Source organism: Cupressus sempervirens, chromosome 6, assembly GCF_028749045.1.
Source record: "Cupressus sempervirens isolate cs-2001-9-10 chromosome 6, ASM2874904v1, whole genome shotgun sequence".
In the NCBI taxonomy this organism is placed as follows: domain Eukaryota; kingdom Viridiplantae; phylum Streptophyta; class Pinopsida; order Cupressales; family Cupressaceae; genus Cupressus; species Cupressus sempervirens.
In genome coordinates, this window is record NC_143123.1 from 273925137 (window position 1) to 273940369 (window position 15233).

The window sequence follows — 15233 nt, forward strand, 5'->3', positions numbered from 1 at the left end:
TACCCGGTTGGGCGGGTATGAACATTTTCCTATTTTTTGGGATGAGGGTTTGGAATTTTATGCTATTATGCTGGCCGTTTTTGCATACAGTGTCCAATTCTATTGATTTTTGGATTTTTGGGGTTTTTGAACCCAAAGGCCAAATGAGTTTTAATTTTGAAGTTTTTTAAATTTTTGGGGTTTTTACCTCATTTTGCGTGCTGCCCTATTTTCTTGAGTTTTCTTGGTACAATGTGGGTCGTGGACCTTGATGATCCATTTGGATATCAGTCAAACCACTTTTGCACTTTTATGTTGCATTGGGATGTGTGTTGCATCCATACTCCCGACGTTGTGTTCGGTTGGGTGATTTTATACTTGTTATGTTTTTTGTTGGACCTTTGCTTTTGTTTCATGAATGCTAGGAATCGTGTAGAATCCATACTCTCGAATTGAGGCCGGTTGAGTGAGTTCACAATGTTTGGTCTTGTTATATCATTGGGATTCGTGTAGAATCCATACTCTCAGATTGAGGCCGGTTGAGTGATTTCATGGTGTATGATTTTATTGGCTTTGGTATTCGTGTAGAATCTATCCTTCTCGTGTTGCTTTAAGTTAGGTGTTTTCTTTGCATTGTGTTCTCATTCCTGTCCTTATGTTATGATCTTCGTGATGGTGGTGCACCACACATGAGTATGTGCGCGTACATTTTTTGGGTGACTTGCGAGGCCCGATCTTCTGTGGATTTGCTGAAAGTTATGATCATTGGGGTTAGGATGGGAGTATGCATGCCCATGGGCACTTGTTGTAGGATGAGCATGGGTAGGGTAGGGTAGCATCTGGAGGGCATCTATCTCGCAGCTCGGCATTCATGGCGCCAGAGGTTGACGGAGGATAAGAAGTTTTAAGCAAGTGATAACTAAATAAAATGTGTGATTGTTAATAAAACTTAAGATAAGTAAAATGTGTGAGCACCCATTTAAGTTTGAGGACATACGATCCGAGCTTGGGCTTTTTGATGCCAAGCGACTCTCCAGGATGTTAGCCCCTACATAGTAGCATATTGAGTGTCTGAACAAGACCTTTACTCCTTGCATTGTCTTAGGTTCTTGGTTCAGCCATCATACTGTCTGGCGTGAGTATTAGCCTTGGATTTTGTGCTTTATGTGTGTTTTTGGTTGGATCATTATCTCCATCAGTACGGCGGGTGTGGACCTATAGGTGCCACATGGTTGGGAGGCGTAGCTACCTTCACCACTACAGGGACCAGTGTACAAAGATGATCTTTTTCCTAGTGCGACCATTGTTGGATGTTTTCACTTGGTACTTTGAGTTTTGGAGTATGCTTTCTTGTGATTTATGCTTTCATTGGGATGCATGTATATCATGTTTAGATGATGTTATTTTATTTGATGCATTCCCTTATTATAATGTTTAGCATATGATTAGATGATGTTATTTGATTTAGTAGTATATCTCTTGCTTACTACCATTTAGCATGTGATAGGTGATGTTATCTACTGTAGGATTATCTTATGCTTTACTACTAGCATGTTAGATTTCCTTGTGCTTATATTGTTGCATGTTTTTAGTAGTGACGTCCCTATTACGATAGTACCGACGATTTGGTTGGTGGCTTGGGATGTTGCGCGCGAGGGATGGCTAAGATCCACGATGGTCTTATGATGCTATTGATGGTTGGGAGGAACTGCGTACTTAGTTTGGTTGTTCAGTTCACTATGATATTTATTTTAGTGTGTTCTTTGCTGTTGTAGTTTAGATGGATAGATGTTCTCCTTCCTGTGTTGTTATTGCACTTGAGTGTTCACTCCTTGAGCCTTTGTGGATTCGATACTCCCTGTTGTGGAGGTTCTTTGCTCTTATTTTGGTCCTTTTTGCTTCTGGGAGTGTTTTCATTTTTTTATGGGTGACATTTGTTCAGCATGGTGCGACACTTTAAAAAGTATCGCACGCCCATGCAAACTATGTCGTACGACACTGTAAAGTATCGCACAGCTTCTTGAGAAATGTCGTATGACATTGGAAGAGTGTCACACGCCTTCTTGAAAAATTCCGTACGATGCTGAAAAGTGTCACATGCCTTCTTGAGAAATGTCGTACGACACTGGAAAAGTGTCACACTCCTTAAGGAGAAGTATCGCCCTCCCTTAGTAAAAAAGTGTCGCATGGTTTTTGAGAAAAACTTGTGCATGCCATCAACAGGCACTTTTCTTCGTGATCCAATCTTTTTGAGAGTGGTTTTGGATACCCTTTTGGGCATTCTTCGACCCTGTGTTGTTGCATTTTGAATTCTGTTGGTTTCTCTTGAAAACGAGTTTTTGTGTTTCTATTTTAGTCTCTTGGGGTTTAAAATATATCATTTAAGTATAAGTTGACGTATATTTAATTTCTTTCGTATATTAAATATATGAAAGAAATTAAATATACTTTAACTTATACTTAAGATATACTTTAATATATGTGACAAATCGTTTGAGATAGGTTTCAAACCTCTCGGAGATAAGTTATGGATTCTAAGATATTTCAAGGCTTCAGAAATCTAGACTTAGCCAATTTTCAAGGCTTCAAGATTTCAGGCTTAGCAAAATTTTGGGATTCTGCATTTTACCCCAGCTTGGTGTTTTGTTGATGAGTGGTCTTTTCTTGTGCCCTCATCTTGTTGTGGTGGTTGTTGGCTTTTGTTTGGGTGTGTAAGTTGGGTAGTGGCGTTCAGAGATTCGTTGGTTGTCGAGATTGTGTTGAAGTCTTCCATTGTGATCTTTGTGATCCCTGTATGATGTTGTCTTGTGCATTCATACTTGTAAAAAAAAAAATCTTGGCTAGATTTGAATCCTTTTTTCGAAGGATCTTCGGGCAAGGCATTACATCTGGTATCAGACCCCATGTTCAAACATTGGGATCTCTGTGTTTATGTTGCCCATGTAGTTTTTGCTGCATTGGTTGAGTGTGAGTGTCTTGGTGAGAACGAGTGATCTTTGTTGCTTTGGTATCTACTGGTGATGGACTTTCTTTTCCAGTAGATGCAACTAGAGTAATGTGTGGAGAAGGAAGTGAGTCTTCCTAGCCTTGTAGGTGGGATCGTTGTGCCTTGTTTGGTTGGTTGCGTGTGTGACCCTTTTTGGATGGAACCACTAATTGGTGTCCATGTGTTTGCTTTGAGCGCCACTTTTTGTTTCTCCTTGTGGAGTAGGTGCATTGTTTTCCTATTTTCTCATATTGTAATTTAATAGATGAATCTTATTTGTGCTTCTTTATTTTGTTTTTATAATGATGAAATAGTTCCTTTCATTGAAAATGAGTGTTTATTGTGAATCATTGCAAAGTTGTAGTTTTGCATTATATATTTGGGTTAATGACTTAAGTCCCCAATCTGATTGTTTCTTAAGCTTATGTAAAATTGTATTAATTTGAAGGATATCTAAATGTTGCATTGCATGGAAATTTTTGTTTTGTGCATATGCATGAGATTACTGATGGTATACTGTTTGATGTGTGTGAGTGTGTTCTCTAACATTGCTAGGATGATGTATTCCTTAGCATTGTGTGGTGATTTATCCCTCTTGTGTGACTGTACTCAGTCATCACCTGTAATGTGATTTGTTTGATGCCTTATTTTATTGGGCTAGAGGTACTTTCCTCATGTTGTTGGGCTAGCATTGGTTTTTAGTATTTTCCTCTCTTGGAGTAGTCATCAAATTTTATCTATCGCTCTCTTTGTGGCAGTTGTCAAATTTGACTTATTGTTGAAATGAGCTCTTTTTCGTACTTACTATTGGAATCGACAATTCTCCCATTTGGGATTTTTATTTTGTTTCATGATGACTATTCTGGATGTGTTTTACTGCTACCCAGTTGTGTGTTGTGACTCTATCATGTTCATCTTGAACGTCTGGTAGTACGTTCAAGGGATAATATCATGGAGAACATGCTAGTGTGTCTTTGTTAGATCTAAAGTTGTTATTATAACTGAATGGTTTAAATGGTGATTAAACTTAATGTTATTTTTCAAAGAAAAATAAAGGTATGTACTTGTTCTATAAGTGACTCTTGGACCCTTGCTTGAAAATCTTTCAGTTCATTATGCATTAGTGCTTATGTTATGCTTAATTAATGAATTTATGAAAGAAAAGTAATGATGGTTTCAATGTGTGAATTACCTTTCATTCCATGCCTTATGTTGTTTTGGGCATGTGTGCTCTTGTGTGGATTTGGAAATTTCATCCGTTGCTTGTCTTGGTGACCAAGGCTGCTGGTTTTGTCTTTGTTGTTTTGATTTAAGTGGTGGCTCAAATTGTAGGTCTTGGTCTCTCTTAGCTTCTTCATGTTTTAGTCCTTGTCAATATCTTTTCAATGCTTTTCAAATGGATTCAATCCAATTTCGACGGTGAGGCTATGGCTTTTGGAGTTGTTGATCGATGTTCTGAGTACCTTTTCAAGTAGAGGCCAATTCAATCATGACATATCGTATTTATGGCCATTGGAGAAGTTTAACTCCTCATGTTATTCATAATGGAAGAGTTATCTTGTCTTCATAATCTACTAGGTACCTGTTGGGGTTCATGCTTGGGTTTTTTGTGTTTTCAATTGCACTAAACCACCCTTGTGAGGTGTAGTGTGGTTTGTGAGCGTTCCTTGCTCAGGGTTGATGTTGCCTTGTCTTTTGGGAGTGACTCAGTTCTTTGATGAGTCTAGATTCTCCTTCTTGGACGTTGTCTTGGGTGCACCTCTGTATCCTTTTCTCTCTTGTGAGAGTAGGCTAGTATGGTTATGCCACTAGCTCATTTAGTGTTTTCAGGTGAGTATGTTGATTGTTGGTGAAATTGTGAGTTCCTAACGCATCATGGACTGATTAGTGTAGAGGTTGAGAGAGAGACTCCCTCTCAGTCCTAATACTCTATAGTATCCTTCTCCCTAAGCTTCTATCTTCATGTGGATTGTCTCAGTCAAATTTTCTCTTTAATTGTTGACTTGAGGCTAGAGATTGAGCTTAGCGGTAGATTGGGTGTAGTTTTCCTAGCATGGTGCTAGAGGGACATGGTATTTTTTGACACATGTTACCATCTCGTGAGTTGGTATGCTGACATTTGATGATTGTGTCCATCGACAAAAGTCTTTGAACCTTGTGAGAAGGTGATATCTTATCTGGTTGGGATGTGTTACCCTAGTTTCTAGTGGTAGTTGAGCTTTTGTACCTTGGAGAGGTATTGTGCTCCTACAATTGGTGGTGAGTAGTCTTTTGGAGTGTGTCCTTTTGTTGGTAAACTTTCATCCTCTTTGTTCTAAGGGTGATTTTACATGGATTCCAGAATGATCATGTGTGACATGATAGTATTCTTGGGAATTTTGGGATGGTTATTCCCCATGATTCTAATTTTTTTTGGAAGTGCTTAGTGTTTTGACCTAGTTTTGCGGTCTCTTGGTAGGTGCATGTTTTTTTAGGCACCTATAGATGAGGTAGAGGGGCTTTTCCCTTACCTTGTATTGTTGACTTTATGGCTAGATGGCTTTTTCCTAGAGCATAGAAGGTTCCTTGTTGGAGGACCTTGTGTCTGTGTGACACCCATTCTCTTGTGGTTAACCTATTTGGGGGTTAACGTGATGGTTTGAGAATGTTGGAGTGTTTTGGGTTTGACTTGTAGAGAGTTGTTGAGTCATTCCTATTGCTCACTTTTGATTTTGGTTCTTGTGTGTTTTGGTTTTTAGTCCTCGATTGCAGGCTTCCAGGAGTAAGCCTAGTCTTTGGGGGGGATGATGTAGTGCCTCTCCCATTTGACTTTTGTAAGTCGTCCTGATGGATGCAACCTTGTTAATCTTTTGTTGTGATAGGATCATGATTGTGACCCTGAGTGGTCTACACCATTGAGGTGTTTGGATTTATGTTTCTGTATTAGTTGCTTTGATTATACTTTTGACTGATCTTTGAGATTATGATGTGATTTTGGTTCACTGAGGTTTGTGCCAGTGGTTACCAGGATCGATGTGGTATCATGAGGTTGTTCCATGATTACCCTAAGATTTGTGCAAAGATTGCACCGTGTACTTTTTACCATGCTACACTGGACTAGGTTCCTGTAGCAGTGGTTAGTCATGTTTATGACTATGGTTGTTTTTGTGTTTTAAATGCCTTTTTAATGCAAAGTAAACAATCATTATTAAATGCTTAAGTAATTAGAGTGGATTTTTCTTGTGGGATTATTTGGTTATGTGTTGCGGGCATTTACCTTGTTATATTTTTTATTGGAGAGATATTTGTTACTCATGTTATGTTTATATTTGGGAGGACCTGAGGGTCAGATGTTACACCTTGATTCTAGTATCATAGATTTTAGACTACTATGTTGTTCAACTAATCATATTGCATGATGATGCCATTTTGAGATGACAGTGTGTTTTATGATGATATGTGGTTATCTGGTATTTGGACATACCTCTGATTATGTTATGTGATGGATTTAATGCTATGGTTATTTACTTCATTCCTATGTTGTTATGCTTTATGCAAACGTGAGTGATATAAATATATTATTTTAATATAATTAAATAAATGGTTAAATTAGGTGATTTATTGCATTTATTGCTTCGGCTATGTTATTATATGCAATTGCACCCTATCATGTTGTTTAATGTGCAGGATTTATATCCCTGGCAGTGGCACATGGAGTTAGTGATTCAGCCATTCATATTTTACCAATTTCGTCCTTATATGGTCGACATATCCTTTATTAAAATATTTAATTAAACCTTTCGGTGATTATTAAATACGAACTCATTTGCATTATGTGATTAGACCAGTAAGCATGTTTGTGCATTTAGAGGTTCGCATTGTTGTGAAAAGTTATTAAGGAGGTTTATGTGTTTTTGGGTTTTCGGGCTTTTTAAATTGATTTATTTTAATTTCTGGCAGCTTTGCCATAGATGAATTCCTATTTATAGGAATAGCCTATTTTTGTTTCGGTCAATTTGGGGTTTAACTAGATTGGCTGGTTATTCGCCCGAATCAATTATTCACTCGAAAAGTGAATAAGTATCCAAAGAGGAATTTAATTCCTCACTTCTCACTTTCAAATTGGAAAGTTGGAGAGTAAAACCCAAAATCCTCTTCATGAGGATTTACTATTATGTGTGTTGTGGGAGCTACGGGCATGGGATCGTCACGAGGTTGATCTCGTTGGATCCAGCTTAGGGAAACCTTGGATTGCCGTGATTTTCAGCCACTTCTGCGGGCGTTTAATTTTATGGTTCAGATTTCCATTTTGTCCTTTTGGCTGTGAGGTAGGGGTTTTCCTATTTTATTTTTTTTGCTTCATTTCTACTTTTTTTTTTGGTAGCCGTTTGTTTGGAGGCTGAGAACTAGCGTTCCCCTCCGTTTCTGCATGCTAGTTCTACCCAGTTGCGCGAGTATGAACATTTCCCTTTTTTCTGGGATGAGGGTTTGGAATTTTACACTATTATGCTAGCCATTTTTGCATACGGTGTCCAATTCCATTAATTTTTGGATTTTTGGGGTTTTTGAACCCAAAGGCCAAATGGGTTTCAATTTTGAAGTTTTTTAAATTTTTGGGATTTTTACCTCGTTTTGCATGTCGCCCTATTTTCTCAGGTTTTCTTGGCACAATGTGGGTCGTGGACCTTGATGATCCATTTGGATATCATTCAGACCACTTTTGCACTTTTAAGTTGCATTGGGATGCGTGTTGCTTCCGTACTCCCGACGTCGTGTTCAGTTGGGTGATTTTATACTTGTTATGTTTTTTGTTGGACCTTTGCTTTTGTTTCGTAAATGCTAGGATTCGTGTAGAATCCATAGTCTCAGATTGAGGCCTATTGAGTGAGTTCACGATGTTTGGTCTTGTTACATCATTGGGATTCATTTAGAATCCATACTCTCGGATTGAGGCCGGTTGAGTGATTTCATGATGTATGATTTTATTAGCTTTGGGATTCGTGTAGAATCTATCCTTCCCAAGTTGCTTTTAGTTGGGTATTTTCTTTGCATTGTGTTCTCATTCCTGTCCTTGTGTTATGATCTTCGTGATGGTGGTGCAACACACATGAGTACATGTACGTACATTTGTTGGGTGACTTGCGAGGCTCAATCTTCTGTGGATTTGCCAGAAGTTATGATCATTGGGGTTGGGATGGGAGTATGCATGCCCACAGGAACTTTTTGTAGGATGAGCATGGGTAGGGTAGGGTAGCATTTGGAGGGGGCTTCTATCTCGCAGCTCGGTGTTCATGGTGCCGATGGTTGACGGAGGATAAGAATTTTTAAGCAAGTGATAACTAAATAAAATTTGTGATTGTTAATAAAACTTAAGATAAGTAAAATGTGTGAGCACCCGATTAAGTTCGAGGACACAATGTGTGAGCACCCATTTAAGTTTGAGGACACACGATCCAAGCTTGGGCTTTTTGATGCTAAGTGACTCTCCAGGATGTCAGCCCCTACATAGTAGCCTATTGAGTGTCTGACCAAGACCTTTACTCCTTGCATTGTCTTAGGTTCTTTGTTCAACCATCATACTGTCTGGCGTGAGTGTTAGCCTTGGATGTTGTACTTTATGTGTGTTTGTGGTTGGATCATTATCTCCATTAGCATGGCGGGTGTGGACCTACGGGTGCCACATGGTTGGGAGGCGTAGCTACCTTCACCACTGCTAGGGATCGGTGTACAGAGATGATCTTTGTCCTAGTGCGACCGTTGCTGGATGTTTTCACTTGGTACTTTGAGTTTCAGAGTATGCTTTCCTGTGATTTATGCTTTCATTCGGATGCTTGTATATCATGTTTAGATGATGTTATTTTATTTGACGCATTCCCTTATTATGATGTTTAGCATATGATTATATGATGTTATTTGATTTTGTAGTATATCTATTGCTTACTGTCATTTAGCATGTGATAGGTGATGTTATCTACTATAGGATTATCTTATGCTTTACTACTAGCATGTTAGATTTCCTTGTTCTTATATTGTTGCATGTTTTTAGTAGTGACATCCCTATTATGACAGTACTGACGATTTGGTCGGTGGCTTGGGATGTTACGCGCGGGGGATGGTTAGGATCCACAATGGGCTTATGATGCTATTGATGGTTGGGAGGAACTGCGTACTTAGTTTGGTTGTTCAGTTCATTGTGATGTTTATTTTAGTGTGTTCTTTGCTACTGTAGTTTAGATGGATAGATGTTCTCCTTCCTGTGTTGTTCTTGCACTCAAGTGTTCATTCCTCGAGCCTTTGTGGATCTGGTACTCCCTGGTGTGGAAGTTCTTTGCTCTTATTTTGGTCCTTTTTGCTTCTGGTAGTGTTTTTGTGTTTCTATGGGCAACATTTGTTCAGCATGGTGCGACACTTTAAAAAGTATCGCACGCCCATGCAAACTATGTCGTACGACACAGTAAAGTATCGCATGACTTCTTGAGAAATGTCATATGACACTGGAAGAGTGTCACACGCCTTCTTGAAAAATGTCGTACGATGCTGAAAAGTGTCGCATGCCTTCTTGAGAAATTTTGTATGACACTAGAAAATTGTCGCACGCCTTAAGGAGAAGTACCGCCCTCCCTTGGTAAAAAGTGTCGTACGGTTTTTGTGAAAAACCTGTGCATGCCATTAGCGGGCACTTTTCTTTGTGATCCGATCTTTTTGAGAGTGGTTTTGGATACCCTTTTGGGTTTTCTTTGACCCTGTGCTGTTACATTTTGAATTCTGTCAGTTTCTCTTGAAATCAAGTTTTCATGTTTCTATTTTAGTCTCTTGGGGTTTAAAATATATCGTTTAAGTATCAGTTGATATTACTGATACTTAAGATATATTTTAATATATGCGACAAATCGTTTGAGATAGGTTTTAGACCTCTCAGAGATAAGTTATGGATTCTAGGAAATTTCAGGGCTTCAAAAATTCAGACTTAGCCAATTTTTAGGGCTTCAGGATTTTAGGCTTAGCCAAATTTTGGGATTCTGCATTTTACCCCAACTTGGTGTTTTGTTGATGAATGGTCTTTTCTTGTGCCCTCATCTTGTTGTGGTGGTTGTTGGCTTTTGTTTGGGTGTGTCAGTTGGGTAGTGGCGTTCGGAGATTCATTGGTTGCCGGGATTGTGTTGAAGTCTTTCATTGCGATCTTTGTGATCCCTGTATGATGTTGTCTTGTGCATTCATACTTGTAAAAAAAAATATCTTGGCTTGATTTGAATCCTTGTTTCCAAGGATCTTCTGGCGGGGCATTACAAGGGTAAGCTGAGGGTTGATAGGTTTAATGGGCAGAACTTCCAGTTATGGAAGATGCAAATGGAAGACTATCTATATTAGAAGGATTTATGGAAGTCGTTGGAAGGCAAAGCCAAGAATCAGGGAACTATGTCATAGGATGAATGGGATCTTTTGGATAGAAAGGCACTCAGAAGCATTCAATTATGCTTGGCACCATCGGTGGCATTTAATATTACGAAAGCAAAGATGACAGAAGATTTGATGAAAACCCTAGTGACACAGTATGAAAAGCCCTCTGCTTCAAACAAGGTATTTTTCATGAAACATTTATTTAATATGAAAATGATAGAAGGTGGATCTATTGCAGATCATTTAAATGAGTTTAATATTATTACTAGTCAATTATCTTCTATGGGTATCAATTTTGATGAAGAAATTAGGGCTCTCTTGATTTTGTGTTCTTTGCTTGAAAGCTGGAATTGCTTGGTCATGGTGGTGAGTAATTCTATTCCTAGATCTAGTACCCTAAAATATGATGATGTGATCGGTGTTGTTTTGAGTGAGGAAACTCATAGGAAATCCTCATGTGGATCTACATCAGGAAGTGCTTTGAATGCACAAAGCAGGGGCAGAATGACTGAAAGAGGAAGTAACTCTGGAAATAATGGGAAATCAAAAGGAAAGTCAAAGGGGAGGAGGTCTCAATTGAGAGGACCAAATGATTGCTGGTATTGTGGGAAACTAGGGCACAAAAAGAAAGATTGCTAGAATCGAAAGAAAAATGAAGTAGATAAAGCAAATGGAGACAAGGAGACAAATGTGGTAAGTAACAAATCTGAAGAGGATGCTTTACTTCTATCTTTAGAGAGTGTTGATGATTCATGGGTTTTAGATTCTGGTGCTTCATTTCATGCTACACCTCATAGAGGTTATTTCATTGATTATGTCCAAGGGGATTTTGGGCTTGTTTATTTGGGGGATAATGAACTCTGTCAAATTGTTGGAAAGGGAAAAATTAAGATTAAGTTGTAGAATGGGAATCATTGGCTACTACATGAGGTAAGATATGTTCCAAGGCTGATTAGAAATTTAATTTCAGCCGGGCAACTCGGTGATGAGGGTTGTGTAGTTAATTTTAATGATAAAAATTGGAAGGTTTCAAAAGGTTCCCTTGTAGTAGCAAAAGGTGTGAAAATAGGCACCTTATATCTTTGTACAGGTCATATTGTTCCTACTACTTTGATTGTTTTAGAGAAAAATGAATGTTCAAGAACAATTGTTGTAGTTGAGCAGGGAGAACAAATAGTTGTTGTAGATTCTGATACAATGTTGTGGCACAAAAGACTTGGGCACATGAGTGAGAAAGGTATGAAAGTACTTAATTCAAAGAAATTTTTACCAAGTCTAAAATGTGTTAATATGGATTTATGTGAAAGTTTTGTGTATGGAAAAAAAAAAAGAGTGAGTTTTGTAAAGACTGGGAAGGAAAACAAAAAGGAGAAATTAGAGCTTGTGCATACAGATGTATAGGGACCAGCTCAGGTATCTTCCCTTGGTGGCTCTCATTATTATGTTACATTTATTGATGACACAACTAGAAAAGTATGGGTTTATTTCCTTAGATATAAATTTGATGTATTTCAAACTTTTAAGAAATGGAAATGCTTGGTTGAAAATGAGACTGGTAAGAAATTAAAATGTCTTAGATCTAATAATGGTGGTGATATTGCAGTCATGAATTTGAAGATTATTGCTCCACTAATGGTATTCATAGACAGAAAACTATTCCAAGGACTCCATAGGAAAATGGAGTGGTTGAACGCATGAACAAGACTATAATGGAGTACGCAAGAAGCATGAGGTTGCATGCTAGGTTGTCCTTACACATGTGGGTGGAGGTTGTCAATACTGCAATATATTTGATTAATAAAGGTCCCTCTACTCCTTTGGGCTGTGGTATTCCAAAGGAAGCATGGACTAGTAAGAAGGTGAGTTATTCTTTTCTCAAGACCTTCGGTTGTGAAGCTTTTGCTCATATAGACTCTAAAAATAGAACCAAGCTAGAAGCTAAATCAAAGAAATGTGTCTTTGTTGGATATGGCATTAATTACTTTGGTTATAGGCTTTGGGATTTTAAAAATCTTAAAATTGTTAGAAGTTAGGATGTCATATTCAATTAGAAAGTGTTGTACAAAGATCTTTTGTAGCAACATGAGAAGAAAGAAGATGATTATGTAGTGCTAGATAATACTCCAAAAGCTGATGTTCTAGCCATTCCTCATGATGTGCAACAACTGCAACAACAAATACCATACACACCAGTGAATATTAGATGGTCAACGAAGCAAATTAGACCTCCACAAATATTTTATCCCTCTTTGTATTCTATTTTACTTACTGATGTGGTGAACCTGAAAGTTATGATGAAGTTTTGCAGGTGGATACTAAGATTCAGTGGGAGTCTGCAATGAAATATGAAATGGACTCTTTGCTACAAAATAAGACATGGGATCTATGCAAGTTTCCTTCAGGTAAAAAGGCTTTATAGAATAAGTGGTTTTACAGGTTGAAAGAAGACGAAGGAGGTAAGAAAATATTTAAGGCCAGGTTAGTTGTAAAAGGATTTGCACAGAAAAAGGGAATTAATTTTGATGAGATATTTTCTCCTGTTGTTAAAATGACTTCTATCCGTACTGTTTTAAGTCTTGTGGCTACTGAAAATTTTCATTTAGAGTAGTTGGATGTTAAAATAGCATTCCTTTATGGTGATTTGGATGAAGAAATATATATGGTCCAGCCATGAGGGTTTGAGGTCAAAGGTAAGGAGAACTTAGTGTGAAAATTGAAGAAAAGTTTATATGGCTTGAAGCAAGCACCTCGGCAATGGTATCTGAAATTTGACAGGTTTATGCATGAGCATGGCTATAACAGGTGTCATTTAGATTATTGTGTTTATTTTAAGAGGTTGGATGATGATAGCTACATTATTTTATGTCTATATGTTGATGATATGCTTGTAGCTGGGTCTAACATGGATCATATTAAGGGGCTAAAATGCCAGTTAGCACATGCATTTTTTATGAAGGATTTGGGGGTGGAAAAACAAATCCTTGGTATGAATATTTTTAGAGATAGAAAGAATAGAACATTGATGCTATCTCAAGCTGATTATGTTGAGAAGGTGTTGCAACGTTTCTCTATGGAGAATGCTAAAGTTGTCAGCACACCTTTACCTGGTCATTTGAAATTGACTAAGGAGATGTGTCCCAAGACATAGGAAGAGGAGGATAAGATATCCAAGGTACCCTATGCTTCAGCTGTAGGAAGCTTGATGTATGTTATGGTATGCACTAGGCTAGATATTGCACATGCAGTGGGAGTCGTTAGCAGGTATATGAGTCATCCAAGATTTGAGCATTGGAATGCTGTCAAGTGGATTCTCTGATATTTGAGAGGAATATCCAATAAGTGTTTACACTTTGGGGGCTCTACTACTGATTTACAGGGCTATGTTGACTTAGATTTGGCAGGGGATATTGATACCAAGCGGAGTACTACAGGCTATGTCTTTACTGTTGGTGGAGCAGCTGTGATTTGGGTTTCTAGGTTACAAAAGATTAATGCTCTATCCACTACAGAGGCAGAGTATGTTATAAGTGTGGAGCCTGATCAGTCCCCAAGTGGGAGATTGTTAGATTGTGGTGACTGATCAGGAAAGTATTGTACTATTCACCAATCATTTTGGTACTATTCACCATTCATAGATTCACCACTAAAGTTATGGCTAATTATGGCCGACATGTTATAACCCTAAAGTGGTTTAATACTTGTATAAAAAGGGTTTAGGGTTGGGTATTTTTCATTATGTTGTGATGCAAAATTGGTTCTTGTGGCAGTATTGAGCTGTAAGGGATTATAGATTGCAATCAGGTTGTAATCACTGGATTGTAATGAGATCAGACTTGCTGTTTGGTGGATGTAGCCCAGGGATTGGGTGAACCACGTAAAATCTTGGTGCATTGTGTTCATTTCTGTGTGATCTATTATTTTTTGTTATTGGTTATATTTGCATGTGGTTTTTATTTTTGTCTGTGGTTTATTCTAACAATCAGGATAATGGAGAGCTATAGGAGACCATCCTAAAATGAAAGGTTAAATCATACAATTTAATTCTCCATGACAAGTGCATGTTAATATTCATGAGAAGTGCATAATCCTTTGGTCATTTTCGCAGGAAGAATATTTTAGATATCTTATGTAAAGGTTAGCCTGAGGAAAAGAGAATCAATGGCTTTATACTCTCATTTGTATTCACCTCCAACTATTCTATTAATTTCATCATCTTTTGTATTGGGTAGATAATTAATGATTGTGCTTTTATGTGTCAATAGTGACCAAGATTTCATCTATTCATTCTTTTGGGAGTGGCAACTAACATGAAAAATTGATGTTTGGGGATGTTCCTTTTGTCACTTAGTTCAAAACTTTGACATTTACCTATTATTTTATTTGTGGATTGGGATTTTTTCACTTATCATCTCCAAGGATCCTCCTAAGAATTTAAGGTGCATACATTTACAATTGGGAGTAAAAAATATTTAGTTTTCTATTTATGCTTTCACAAGCTGGCAAGATGTTGTGCTCTGATACCACTTGTAATGTCCCCTTTTAGGACATTAGATTTAAAAACCTGATTGTGTATATATTTTCTATTTTTCTCTCTAATGCCTCCTACCAACTTTATTATTCCATATATATTTTAATAGTAAGAGTCACAACCTTTCATAATAATAATCATATTATATTATCAATAATATAAGATTACTTATAAAATATTATTATTTTAATATTATAATAAATATGATTATAATATAATATAGTATTACTAATAAATATTATTATTTTAATTATCAATATTACTCTATATATAATACTTATTTAAATTATATGTCAAAATAGAGATATCATACTTATATAGAGCCACGTGAGGATGTGCTAGACTGACAAGAAAATAGGATTC